Source organism: Somniosus microcephalus, chromosome 5 (genome assembly GCF_052327205.1).
Source record: "Somniosus microcephalus isolate GS21.2 chromosome 5, FLI_Smic_1.0, whole genome shotgun sequence".
Taxonomy (NCBI): Eukaryota; Metazoa; Chordata; class Chondrichthyes; order Squaliformes; family Somniosidae; genus Somniosus; species Somniosus microcephalus.
Window position 1 is genome coordinate 100,375,990 of NC_140991.1, and position 14,609 is coordinate 100,390,598.

Consider the following 14,609-nt stretch of genomic DNA (forward strand, 5'->3'; position numbering starts at 1 on the left):
CACAAGACCTCCAGGCAGTTTGAGTTACAATGACAGCAAGACATCAGAATCTCCTTCTTCATGATCTCCACCTCCTTGATCTGTCAGGTGCTGTATGCACTAGATTCCTTCATTAGGGGCCTATGGTTACATTTTCTCTACTGGAACCATTAATTCTTTATTTTTTGCCAGCTCTGTGAAAGAGCTATCTACTTGGTCCCATTCCCCTACCTTTTTCCTAGATATTTACAATTTTTTTTACAAATATTTACCCACCACTTTAAATGCTATAGTGGATTCTGTTTCCACCATGGTTTCCATGTGCTAACAACATCTTTAAAAAAAAATCTCCTAACCTCTCCCTTTGTTCTTTTGGTGATGATCTTAATTTTATGCGCTCTAGTTAATGATTAATGGAAATAGTTTTCTCAGCTTTACTTTCTCAAAATGCCTCATCATTTTGAGCACCTCTAGCACAGTTCCTCTTCATTTTCCGTTAATTTTTCAAAGCCTCTCATCCCTGGTATTATCTGAGCAGATCTCTAATGTATTCTTTACATGCCATTGATATCCTTGCTAAAGCACAGTGCCCTAAATTGGACACACTATTCTAAATGTGCTAACCGATGGTTTACATAGATTTAGCATGACCTCTTTTCTTTTGTACTCCATGGCTTGATCTTACAAAATAATTTGCTTTTTTTTTAACAGCTTATCAATTTGTCGTCCTACTTTTAAAGATTTGTGTATTTGAACCCATAAATCTCCCTGTTCAAGTTTTACCATTTAGTGTATATTTCCTTTCCTTATTCTTCTTCCCAAAATGTATCACCTCGTTTTTCTCTGCATTAGAATTTAATCTGACCTCTAACTACCAAATCTACTAACATGTCCATCTCTAGTTGTTGCTTACAGTCCTCTTCACAGTTAATCTCACTCTCTATTTTTGTGTCATCTGCAAATTTGAATATTGTGCCCCTTATCCCTAAGTCCAGATCATTTAGCAGTGAACCCAGCAGTAACCTCTGAGGCACACCACTTATTAAATCTCTCATGAAAAAACACCATTAACCACGACTATTTCTTTTCTTTAATTACCTATCCATGCCTTGTGTAAATATTATGAAGTCTTTTACAAAATACAGCAGCAATTGCTATCCTGGTACAATACATTGGTGTGCTATTTGTATTGCATTATGGAGTGATAGGACACAGTGATTCCCACCATAATTTCTCATCTCAAACAAGACCATCTGGGGACATACTAAGCAGAGTTGAGGAAATTACCGAGGGTGAATTAACCATGCAATACTTGCACACATCCTGGCATCCAATAACAACTTACGTTAATATAATGCCTTTCATAGAATCAGACAGCACAGGAGGTGGCCATTTGGCCCATCATGTCTCTTTGAAGGAGCTATCCAATTAGCCCCACTCCCCTTCTCTTAACATATAAAAATGTCCCACGGTGCTTCAAACCAACTCAAGAGTGGCAAGTGTCTGGGACCAAGTCATCTTCACTTTACTCCATAGTGGTCAAATATGCCAATTCTGCTTCCCAGTACTTGAAGAATAAGTATAGTACAGGAAACTTTGTGATATCCGGCACCGACGGGACCGGCGTGTTGCCGATCTATCAAAACTGCCGGACATACAAAGTTAATGTTGAAGCGTACGGAAGTTTTCATCTCCGTATCTGACAACAAACACTGTTGCTTAGCAACAGCTTCTAAAGAGTCGGCTGCAGCTGCAAGCGTCTCTAGCTGAAGCTGTTGCTATAGCTACAGACCTTGCAGTGCCTGACTGGGGAAAAAAAAAGGAGAACTAAAAAAACGTATAGAAAATGGCTCCTGATTTTTGCCGTTAGATCGAGTATTCCGGACATACAACCTCCAGATAAACCAAAGTTTCCTGTATGGAGATAAAAATGTAAGATTGCAAATTGAGAATGAAGGGGCATTCAAAGTGACCACCAGTAAGAAGTTCCTGAATTGAAAGGCAGTTTAAAAAAAAATGTAAATAAAGAAGACCTAAGTTGGTGAATAACTGCTGAAGAGGTATTAGCCAATGAAGAAATTGACAAATGAAAGATGGAAAAGTTGAAGAGAAAAGAAATAAGAGCAGAATGTTACAATTCAGACTCCCACCAGCTGTTCATTCTCATGGCAAACACAAAAGCCAGCACCCATATGCAAGGCTGTGAATTTAAGCAATGTCTTGTGCACAAGGTAATCTGGGCAAATTTGCCCTGGAAGAAAAATAGATTTGTTTTATCATTGCTGGGTTACATGGAGGTTTCCATTACTTGCCCATATCAATATTGGTCACATCAGACACTTTTATAACATATTAAACCAGCATCATTTCCAGAAGGAAGCAGTAATAGTGAGTTGTTGAAATAGCATCACAGCTTTGCATCAGCTTACAAGCAAGTTTAATCCCTGGATCAAAACAATAAAATGTCTCAATTCTCAGATTTTGCAAGTAGCTCATTTAGTATGAACCCACATCCATGATGAACAATTTATATACTGTAAATAGGTATATTTCACAATTAAAGCTACCAATCAAAAATTAGAGTTCAAAGACACAGGAACTGTCCGATACAATGGTCATGCCTGTGAAACTGAGTAATTTTACGGTGATTAATTGCACGAACATGAGGTGGAGTTTAAACACTGCCCCGCCCCACCAGAGCCACGCATGCAAACCCGACATGGTGGCTGTGCATGCGCACTGGAGGGATCCTGGCAATCTCTGGGGCAGGCTGGCAGGCACAGGCCTGAGCAGTAGGCCACGGCCTCTGAGTGGGAGTCTGGGTATGAACACCAGACTCGGGCACTGCTGTCACGGAGTCGGGGCTTCAATACCGCTTACTGCCTGTGGGTATTTCTGCAGCAATCGTTCTCCCCCAAACCCGGCTAGAGACGCCGGGCCGAAGTTTCGGCCTGTTTGTGCTGCATGTGTTTGGGGAAAAGATACGGGGAGGAGATGAATGGAGAGGAGAGGGGTATCGGGGGAGAGGAGAGGGGTATCGGGGGAGAGGGAGGGGTGTAGAGAGGAACTTGGGGGTGGAGAGAGAAGAGGAGCTTGCGGGGGTGGCGGGAGAGGAGCTTGCAGCGGGGACGGGGTTGGGCGGACTGAAGAGGAGCTCTGGGTAGCAGGAGAGGAGCTCGGAGGGGGGTTAAACATGGAACACGTTCCTCCCCCCCTGTTCGAAATGGATCATGTTCTTCCAACACCACCTGCACCCCCTTTACACCCGCACCACGTTCTCCCTCGCCTCCCCCCCCCCCCCCAGACCTGAATCATGCTCTTGACCATAAACGGCCCGAGTTGATTTCTTGGAAAGCCCAGCGCGGGTGCGGCAAGTGACATCATTGGACTGGACGAAGTCTGCCACTATTCACTTCATACCCAATAAACCTGTTAACAATCCATGACCCACACGTAATGCCCCATCAGTCACCGCAGCTCTCGCCCAGAGTCTTTAGTTTGGCGTAGTGATTAGTGACAGTGGGTTCTTCCAGTTTTCGGTTGATCCGTGATGTCATGCGCATGAGTCGGACCACTTGTTGATGTCATTCTCAGCACATGCTAAAAATCTATGGTTCTGCTAGTGATGTAATTTGCATTGACGTCACCCTCACCTGTTCTCGTTGAATGAAATGCGCCTCATTAAACAACCTTGCAGCTCAACTTATATAAAACAGTCACTGCTGTGGATTTCACTCAGCAAATCAAGCAGCATTTACACAAAGAGAAACCGAGTTAATGTTTCACATTCTGATGAAAGGTCATCGACCTGAAACATTAACTCTGCTTCTCTCTCCTCAGATGCTGCTTGACTTGCTGAGCATTTCCAGCATTTTATGTTGTATCACTCAACTGATGATTGGGAGGCTGACAGGGCAGGCTGTACATGGCCGTGTGAGAGCTATCTTGCTTTTCTAGGTGACCCTCCACATTATCAAGTAGATGCCACTGTCCTGACTGCACTGGAGCAGCCTGCCTGTGACAATGACTGGATCAAATTACACATTACAGAGACTTCAAATTACTCTCCAGCAGGCAGAATCAAATTACACATTCCAAACTGTTGTGTGTCTTGTCCTCCGGACCAATCAGAAATCTAGTCCAACCCACTTGTGCAAATAAATGCAGCCGTAATTCGAATACAAAGAGTAATCTCCTTCTCCCTTGGTGAGCTGACCAGCACTGTTAATGGCAATCATCTGTGATGTGTATTAAACCATCCACCTTGGCAGAGGTGACCCAAACTCATTTAAAGTGTCTGCACAAAAACTAGGGGTGCATATTTCACCCGCTGTAGCAGCACACAGACCTTGCAGAAATTAAAGGAGACATTTTAACCTAATCACAAACTTGCCAAGCTATGAATTCCCATAAGAAAATATTAAAAAAGTTTCTTGTGATTTCAAACATGACAATTTTCTGACTCATTGCCCATGAGACAAAATAAACATTAAAAACTCACCACTAATGACAGACTTGGAGATAGTTGCCACCCTCAGTTTGACTTTGCCCACCTCCTTCAGTTTTGTCGCAAGGCACTCCCTTTTTTGACACTTACCCAAGTTTTTTTGTTGCTAGCTTTTACATTTTGGTGTTTTTATATTGTTTTCAGGGTACTTCCTCTTTTACAATACAAATCGCTTTTTTTTTTTAAAATCTTTTTGTATGCTTCTCAAACCATTTCATTTATTTTACTTATTTATGCAGTCCTCTTTCCCCTTACCCAAACATTTCCAAAAATGCATGGTTTGCTGCTTTATATTTGAATGTCAAATGCTACATTTTCAGTTAATTATCTTGTCTAAATTAACATAAAAGGGTGACCGAGTATTTCTAAGTTAGCTATTGTTTGAAATAACAACAGAAAACGCTGGAAAAACTCAGCAGGCCAGGCAACATCCATGGAGAGAGAAACAGAGTAAACGTTTCAGGTCGAAACCCTTCTTCAGAAGTGAGAAAAAAAAGCAGGAAATGATATTTCCTGCTTTTTGAGCTAGCTATTGTTTGAGGTAGTTTGCTGGGAATTTTTTTTTAATTGAAAATTTGTTTCGGTTTAGCACAGTACCCTGGTTGTACTTGATCAGTTTGGAAATAGCTGAGTGTTTTGGTTGCCTGACTGGTAGCCTTAAGAATATTTTTAAATGACCCATTAATGAGATTTAGGATGCCTGAGATCTGTGTACCAAGCTGGTTTTTACATGTAGCATTTTCTGATTGCCTCTTTCAAAGCTTCCTGTAGATTAGCAAGCAGTTTGATTTGGCTTCCTGTAATATAATAGCTGCTTTGTGTGCAACTTTCATCATTTGTGCGTGAAAGCTTACTTTTATGCTGTGTGTTGTGGAATTGGTATTTTTGCAAGCATTCACATCCATCTGTGGAAGCTGTATTTCCTTTCCTGGGCCACAGAAATGTTTAAAGCACAACTTAGTAAAGTTTAAATTGCTTTACTGTACTGTATGTTGCATTGTTTTTATTTATTTTATATCCTACAACATAGTTTTAACCCATATTCTTCAATGACTTCTAAAATGTAAATGTATTAAACAACATAATTGTGATGCAGAATGGGAATTTTCTTCAATTCTGTTTGTTCTCTTGCCAGTCCTAAGTCTTACAAAGGGCAGCTTATTTCACATGTGGAAAATCAGTTTGACTGAATTGGGTTTTTTTGGGCAGGGATGAGGAGGGGGTGGGTATTTTTCAAGATGAGGGATTTAAATGCTAGAGAACAGAATGCTTTTCACTTTTTACACCTGCTGTCCGCATCGAGCACTCCCAAGTCAGTACAACATGGAAGATGCAGCAGATTTAAGCTTTCTGTACACTGCCTCAACAATGTGCTTCAACTCAAACTTCTTGGTCTGTCATAAAATAAAAACAGAAAATGCTGGAATCACTCAGCAGGTCAGGCAGCATGTGTGGAGAAAGAAACAGAGTTAACATTTCAGGTCGATGACCTTTCGTCAGAACTGGAAAAGGTTAAAGATGTAACAGATTTTAAGCAAGTGCAGAGGCAGGGAAAGGGGGGAGGGGAGGAAAGAACAAAAGGGAAGGTCTGTGATAGGGTGGAAGGCAGGAGAGATTAAATGACAAAAGGGATCATTGTACAAGGCTAAAGGAGCTGGTAATGGGACAAGTAAAGAAACAAAAGATGAGTGTAAAAGAGCTGTAAATGGGAATAGCAGGTATCCTTGTGACCTCACTGCGTGCCAAATAAGAACCAATTTATGGGCAGCTTTTCATTTTGCTTGGGACCTTTACGGTCTTGCGGGGCAGACGGGTATTCATTCATCCGTCACTTGATTGGATTTAAAATGAGATCCTAAAGAGGAAAGAAATGTGTTCAAATCCATAGTGTTGTCCAGCCCTTCATTATATCACACTGCTTTAATATGCTATTAACTACAGTCTTAATCTGAGTCGCTAGAGATTAACAGATATTTTTGGAAAAATTAGTTACGTTTATGGTGCAATTTCCCCAGTGTTGTTGTTCAGTAAAATTGATGAAACAAAATCAGTTTAAAAAAAAATATTTTTGACATATTTAATGCAATGTTGCATTTATTTTTTCAATGTGGTTCCCAGCACCATGTTAATTTCTGATCCAGCTGAATATATAGCGATATAAAAATTATAATCTAAGAAACAAAAATTTAATTGCATGAGTCTAACTTAATCATAAGATTAACATAGAAACATAGACGGTAGGAGCAGGAGTAGGCCATTCGGCCCCTCGAGCCTGCTCTGCCATTCAGTGAGATCATGGCTGATCATCCAAACTCAGTACCCTGTCCCTGCCTTCTCCCCATATCCCTTGATCCCTTTAGCCTTAAGAAATATATCTAACTCCTTCTTGAATATGTTTAATGAATTGGCCTCAACTGCCTTCTGTGGTAGAGAATTCCACAGGTTCACCACTCTGGGTGAAGAAATTCCTCCTCATCTCTGTCCTAAATGGCTTACCCCTTATCTTTAGACTGTGACCCCTGGTTCTGGACTCCCTGGCCATCGGGAACATCCTTCCTGCATCTAGTCTGTCTAGTCCTGTTAGAATTTTATAAGCTTCAATGAGATCCCCTCTCATTCTTCTAAACTCCAGTGAGTATAAGCCCAACCGACCCAATCTCTCCTCATATGTCATTCCTGCCATCCCAGCTATCGGTCTGGTGAATCTTCGCTGCACTCTCTCCATGGCAAGAACATCTTTCCTCAGATAAGGTGACCAAAACTGCACACAATACTGAAGGTGTGGTCTCACCAAGGCCCTGTACAACTGCAACAAGACATCCTTGTTCCTGTACTCTCATCCTCTCGCTACGAAGGCCAACATACCATTTGCCTTCTTAACCGCCTGCTGCACCTGCATGCTTACCTTCAGCGACTAGTGCACAAGGACACCCAGGTCTCGTTGCACTTCACCTTCTCCCAATCTATTGCCGTTCAGATAATAATCTGCCTTCCTGTTTTTGTCACCAAAGTGGATAACCTCGCATCTATCCACATTATACTGCATCTGCCATGCATCTGCCGAATCACCCAACCTGTCCAAATTATACTGGAGTTCCTCAGCATCCTCCTCACACCACACACGCCCACCCAGCTTTGTGTCGTCTGCAAACTTGGAGATATTACACCTAGTTCCCTCGTCTAGATCATTAATATATATTGTGAATAGCTGGGGTCTAGCACCGATCCCTGCGGTACCCCACTAGTCACTGCCTGCCACTCGGAAAAAGACCCGTTTATTCCAACTCTTTGCTTCCTGTCTGCCAACCAGTTCTTTATTCAAGTCAGTACCTTGTGCTTTAACTTTACACGCTAATCTCTTATGCGGGACCTTATCGAAAGCCTTCTGAAAGTCCAAATACACCACATCCACTGGTTCTCCCTTATCTATTCTACCAGTTACATCCTCAAAAGAATTCCAGTAGATTAGTCAAGCACGATTTACCTTTAGTAAATCCATGTTGACTTTGTCCGATCCTGTCCAAGTGCTCTGCTATTACATCTTTTATAATGGACTCTAGCATTTTCCCCACTACCGATGTCAGGCTTACCGGTCTATAATTCCCTGTTTTCTCTCGACCACCTTTTTTGAATAGTGGCGCAACAATAGCTACCCTCCAATCAATGGGAACTGTTCCAGAGTCTATCGAATTTTGGAAGACGACCAGCAATGCATCTAATATTTCTAGGGCCACATCCTTAAGTACCCTAGGATGTAGATTATCAGGCCCTGGGGATTTATCGGCCTTCAATCCCGTCAATTTCCCTAACACCATTTCCCTACAAATACTGATTTCATTCAGTTCCTCCCTCTCATTAGACCCTATGTTCCCCAACATCTCTGGGAGGTTATTTGTGTCCTTCTTTGTGAAGACAGAACCAAAGTATGTATTTAATTAATTGGTCACCATTTCTTTGTTCCCCATTATAAATGCCCCTGATTCTGACTGCAAGGGACCTACGCTTGACTTCACCAATCTTTTTCTCTTCACATATCTATAGAAGCTTTTACAGTCAGTTTTTATGTTCCCTGCAAGCTTACTGTCATACTCTATCTTCCCCCTCTTAGTTAATCCCTTTGTCCTCCTTTGTTCAATCCTAAACTGCTCCCAATCCTCAGGTTTGCTGCTTTTTCTGGCCAATTTATATGTCCTCTCCTTGGATCTTATGCTATCCCTAATTTCCTAAGTTAGCCACGGTTGAGTCACCTTTTTTGTTTTATTTTTATGCCAAGCAGGGATGAACCAATCCTGTAGTTCATCCATGCGATCTTTAAATGTTTGCCATTGCCTATCCACTATCAACCCTTTAAGTAACGTTCCCCAATCCATCCTACTGAATTCGCACCTCATACCATCGTAGTTTCCTTTATTTAAATTCAGGACCCTAGTCTCTGAGTCAAATACTTCCACTCTCCATCTTAATGAAGAATTCTACCATCTTATGATCGCTCCACCTCAAGGGGCCTTGCACAACAAGATTGCTAATTAATCCTTTCTCATTACATAATACCCAAGCTAAGATGGCCTGATTTCTAGTTGGTTCCTCGACATATTGGTCCAGGAAACCATCCCGTATACACTCCAGGAATTCCTCCTCCACAGTCTTGTTACTAATTTGGTTAGCCCAATCTATATGTAGATTAAAGTCACCCATGATAACTGCTGTGCCCTTATTGCACACGTCTCTAATTTCCCATTTAATGCCATTCCTAACCTTAGCATTACTGTTTGGGGGTCTGTGCACAACTCCCACTAACGTTTCCTGCCCCTTGGTATTTCTCTGTTCTACCCATACAGATTCCACATCATCAGAGCTAATATCCTTCCTTACTATTGTGTTAATCTCCTCTTTAACCAGCAATGCTACCTCACCACCTTTTCCTTTTTGCCTGTCTTTCCTGAATATTGAATACCCCTGGATGTTGCGTTCCCAGCCTTGTTCATCCTGGAGCCATGTTTCTGTAATCCCAATCATATCATCCATTTATATCTATTTGTGCAGCTAATTAATCCACCTTATTACGAATGCTCCTCGCATTAAGACACAAAGCCTTCAGGCTTGTTTTTGTAACACTTAGACCTTTTAGAATTATTATTTACTGCGGCCATGTTTGATTTAAACCCTTGATTTCTCTGACTGCCACTTTTGCTTTTCTCCTTCCTGTCTTTTGCTTCTATCCTTGTTTCCCTTTCCTCTGTCTCCCTGCACAGGTTCCCAACCCCCTGCCATTTTAGTTTAAACCCTCCCCAACAGCACTAGCAATCACTCCTCCAAGGCCATCGGTCCCAGTCCTGCCCAGGTGCAAACCGTCCAGTTTGTACTGGTTCCAATGTCTCAGGAATTTGAATCCCTCCCCCTTGCACCATTCCTCTAGCCACGTATTCATCTGAAATATCCTTCTATTTCTACTCTGACTAGCACGTGGCACTGGTAGCAATCCTGAGATTACTACCTTTTTGAGGTCCTATTTTTTAATTTACCTCCTAACTCCCTATATTCAGCTTTTAGGACTTCATCCCGGTTTTTACCTATATCGTTGGTACCTATATGCACCACGACAACTGGCTGTTCACCCCCCCGCCCCCCCCCCCAGAATGCCCTGCAGCCGCTCCGAGACATCCTTGACCCTTGCACCAGGGAGGCAACAGAATCCCCTATTACTATATTATTAATGATTTAACATTGGCAATTCCTACAAGAAGTTGTCTCCGCTAAGGTCTCCCCTTCTCTTTGCAGCATGGGGCTTGAGGTCTACTTCAGTCCCCATGTTGGAAATTTCCAGCTGCTATGGACAAATTCTGTGTGTTTGAGGAAAAGATACAATTTTCACTTTGCTTTTGTGGGACCAGCTGGGTTTAATGGGCAGAGAACTTCAGTCTCCACCTCTGGAGCAAGTAAGCTTAACACGCCTTGAAATATTGGTTTTCAGAGGTTATAGCTCTATCCTGTGGAGGATAAATGAATAGCAGCTGTTACTGGGTTAAGTACTTGAGGATGCTAATTTCCCGTGGTGTTGGAAATGGTGAGTCAGAGGATTTGCTGTTTTATAATGGGGGTGTTCATGCCCTATAGGAGATAACATCAGGCCATCAATCAGATGTAAATTTTTGGTATTTAGCAGTACTGGGAAAGGGGAATTGGGTTTAACTTGCAGACTGTCCTGGAGTTTGGTAGCACTGGGGGGTTGTCCTGGGCTTTGTCGTGCTGGGAGGTTGTCCTGGGCTTTGGTGTTACTGGGAGGTTGTCCTGGGCTTTGGTCGCACTGGGGGGTGGTCCTGGGCTTTGGTCGCACTGGGGGTTGGTCCTGGGCTTTGGTCAGACTGGAGGGTGGTCCTGGGCTTTGGTCAGACTGGAGGGTGGTCTTGGGCTTTGGTCAGAATCACAGAAACCCCACAGTGCAGATAGAGGCCATTTCGGCCCATCGAGCCTGCACCGACACATATCCCACCCGATCCCCGTAACCCCTACACCAACACATATCCCACCCTATCCCCGTAACCCCACGTATTTAATCCCCCTAACACTAAAGGTCAATTTTATCATAGCCAATCAACCTAACCCGCACATCTTTGGACTGTGGGAGGAAACCGGAGCACCCGGAGGAAACCCACGCAAACACGGGGAGAATGTGCAAACTCCACACAGACAGTCACCCGAGGCCGGATTTGAACCCGGGTCCCTGGCGCTGTGAGGCAACAGTGCTAACCACTATGCCACCGTGCTGGAGGGTGGTCCTGGGCTTTGGTCGCACTGGGGTGTGGTCCTGGGCTTTGGTCGCGCTGGGGTGTGGTCCTGGGCTTTGGTCGTGCTGGGGTGTGGTCCTGGGCTTTGGTCGTGCTGGGGTGTGGTCCTGGGCTTTGGTCAGACTGGAGGGTGTTCCTGGGCTTTGGTCGCATTGGAGGGTGGTCCTGGGCTTTGGTCGTGCTGGGGCGTGGTCCTGGGCTTTGGTCGTGCTGGGGCGTGGTCCTGGGCTTTGGTCAGACTGGAGGGTGGTCCTGGGCTGGGGTGGTCCTAGGCTTTGGTCGCACTGGGGGGTGGTCCTGGGCTTTGGTCAGACTGAGAGGTGGTCCTGGGCTTTGGTCAGACTGGAGGGTGGTCCTGGGCTGGGGTGGTCCTAGGCTTTGGTCGCACTGGGGGGTGGTCCTGGGCTTTGGTCAGACTGGAGGGTGGTCCTGGGCTTTGGTCAGACTGGAGGGTGGTCCTGGGCTGGGGTGGTCCTAGGCTTTGGTCGCACTGGGGGGTGGTCCTGGGCTTTGGTCAGACTGGGAGGTGGTCCTGGGCTTTGGTCAGACTGGAGGGTGGTCCTGGGCTGGGGTGGTCCTAGGCTTTGGTCGCACTGGGGGGTGGTCCTGGGCTTTGGTCAGACTGGAGGGTGGTCCTGGGCTTTGGTCAGACTGGAGGGTGGTCCTGGGCTTTGGTAGCACTGGCACTGAGTGGAATTTGATAGTACTGCAGTGGGCTGCTGGAGCTGACCAACATGGGGGATCCTTTGGTCTAGCATCACTGGAAGTTTGGTAGATTTTAATTTGGCACAACTGGAGAGGTTGAATATATGTTTTGGATCACTGACTGAATGAATTTTGTTATCTGTCAAAGAGGGTACAGGCAGGGCCTGGGCCTGGTGGTATTGGTTGCGGAGGAATCCCATGTCTGGCAACACTGGTTTTCTAAGGGATATTTGTAAACATTGAATTCAGTGTTCGGTTTATGGGCACCTATGTCTGCCGTTAATAATTAATACGTTACATTTCCTAACTAAATAGATGAGTGCATCAAAATTCAGCCAGTTTTTGAAAAATGAACGATTAGTGAGGAAACGACACACTCTGAGCTTAATGCATTTCCTGACGTTTATAGAACAAAAAAACAGAAGCTACAATAGGTGTGTAATTAGTAGTCTGTCTTTTTCTCACACTCTGCCATTCTTTTTTAAAAAGATTAAATTTTAGTAGAATAAAGATAGTTTTTGAAATATTTTTGAGTAGACAATGCTAGAATATTCCATGAGTACAACCAATTGAATAGTACAGATGCATATTGAAAAATTAGGCACACTGCACATGCTCAGACTGTACAATGCAAATTAGGTTTACAGTCGCAATTCCAAGGCTTTCTGGAAAGACCAAGGCCTTGAAATAAAAAAATTTGCAGAAGGCATTAAAAGACAAATCAGTGAATAAATGTAATCATGTTATTCTGAAAAGTTTTTTTTTAAATTTTGTTTCTAACCTTATTTTGGACATTATCAATTTCAGTTACTCAGGAAATAAATGGTGGATGAAAAAAAAGTTTCAGAAAGTATTTTGAGCAATTTGTAGTAATCCTGTGGCCAGATTGTGCAATGTCAGGGTAATATGCTCTCTGTAAAATAACAGCTGTTGTGTGTCACAGTGTGACACCCTTATGGAAAATAAGTATCACAATCAACAATGAAAAACTCACCCCACATACCAAAATCAACATAAAAACTTGCCCATGTACATAATTACACCAGTGCAGAGAAAACTAAGTAATAGGTTGGAAGGAAGCACAGTGCCATAAAGGTAGGGGGCGCAGGGTCGTACATCCATTAAGAAAAAATTGGGTGAGGGGCTAAAGGTCACAAAGTAGGTATTAGAACCTGAGAAGCTGAAGAAAACGAGTGAGGCAGAAGGAATCACAGCTGGTTCCAGCAAGCCAGGAGGAAGCACAGCACCTACCCAAGTTTGGGCCGAAAGAAAGGGTCAGGAGAGACGGGGACCAGGGCTGTAGGGCATGAAGAAAACTGAGGAGTGTGTCAGTATTATGGACAATGTTGTCATGGGACAGTCAATCAAGGATCAGGCTGGAGATGAAACCGCCAGTGGAGCTAAAGAGCAATGAATTAAAAATTCCAAAGAAACAAAGCTTGGAGCATATGAGTAGAGCAGGGAGTGGAGTAACTGCTAGTAGTGGGAGGGCTGCAATTACATTGGCCTGGATTTTGCGGTCAGCGGTAAAGGAACAACGCTTGCTGTTCATCACGTTTACTGCGGCACACAGACTTTTTGCAGGTATTTCAGCAGCAACTTGCTGTTCCTAGAGATCATTTTCAGCGCTGCGCCCTCTACAGGGGATCTGTGGCGTGTGTAAGCACGACCAGCAGCAGTGTGGCTTTTCAACCAATCAGATTGAAGAATCCTCAGAGTATAAACCAGGAAGTATAAATTAGAATATTTAATTTAATGTAAACCCCCCCCAGCTTTCTTCCCATAACCCTGCAAATTAGTTCTCTACAAATACAGGTCCAGTTGCCCTTTGAAAGCTCCTGTGGAATCTCATTCCACCACCCTGTCAGGTAGTGCGCTCCACAGCATAACAACCCTCTGAAATAATTTCCCCTCTAGTTCTTTTGTCCATTATTTTAAATCTATGACTTTTGGTTATCGACCCGCTTGCCAGAGGAAACAGTTTCTCCCTACTTGCTCTATCAAAACCCCATATAATTTTAAATACCTCAATTAGGTCTCCCCTTAACCTTCTCTGCTCTAAGGAGAACAATCCCAACTTCTCTAATCTCTCCACATCACTGAAGTTCCTCATCCCTGGTATCATCCTGGCTTAAAAGTGGATAAATCCCCAGGCCCGGACGAGATGTATCCCAGGCTGCTGTGTGAGGCAAAGGAGATTGCAGGGGCTCTGACACAAATTTTCAGAACCTCTCTGGCCACAGGGGATGTGCCAGAGGACCGGAGAACAGCTAACGTAGTACCACTATTCAAGAAGGGTAGTAGGGATAAACCAGGGAATTACAGGCCAGTGAGCCTAACATCAGTGGTAGGGAAATTATTGGAAAAAATTCTGAGGGACAGAATTAGCCTCCACTTGGAGAGGCAAGGATTAATCAGGGATAGTCAGCATGGCTTTGTCAAGGGAAGATCATGTCTGACCAATTTGATTGAATTTTTCGAGGGGGTGACTAGGTGTGTGGATGAGGGTAGTGCAGTGGATGTGGTATACATGGATTTCAGTAAGGCTTTCGATAAAGTCCCGCATAGGAGACTGGTCAAGAAGGTAAGAGCCCATGGGATCCAGGGTGCCTTGGCACATTGGATCCAAAACT

The 14,609-nt window shown here is 43.7% G+C and overlaps 1 protein-coding gene across 5 annotated transcripts in view; it reads left to right on the forward strand.

Moving 5' to 3' along the window:
- Positions 1–14,609, forward strand: part of ankrd28b (ankyrin repeat domain 28b) — a 289,025-nt gene that overhangs the window by 204,490 nt on the left and 69,926 nt on the right. The gene's annotated exons all lie outside the window — the stretch shown is intronic.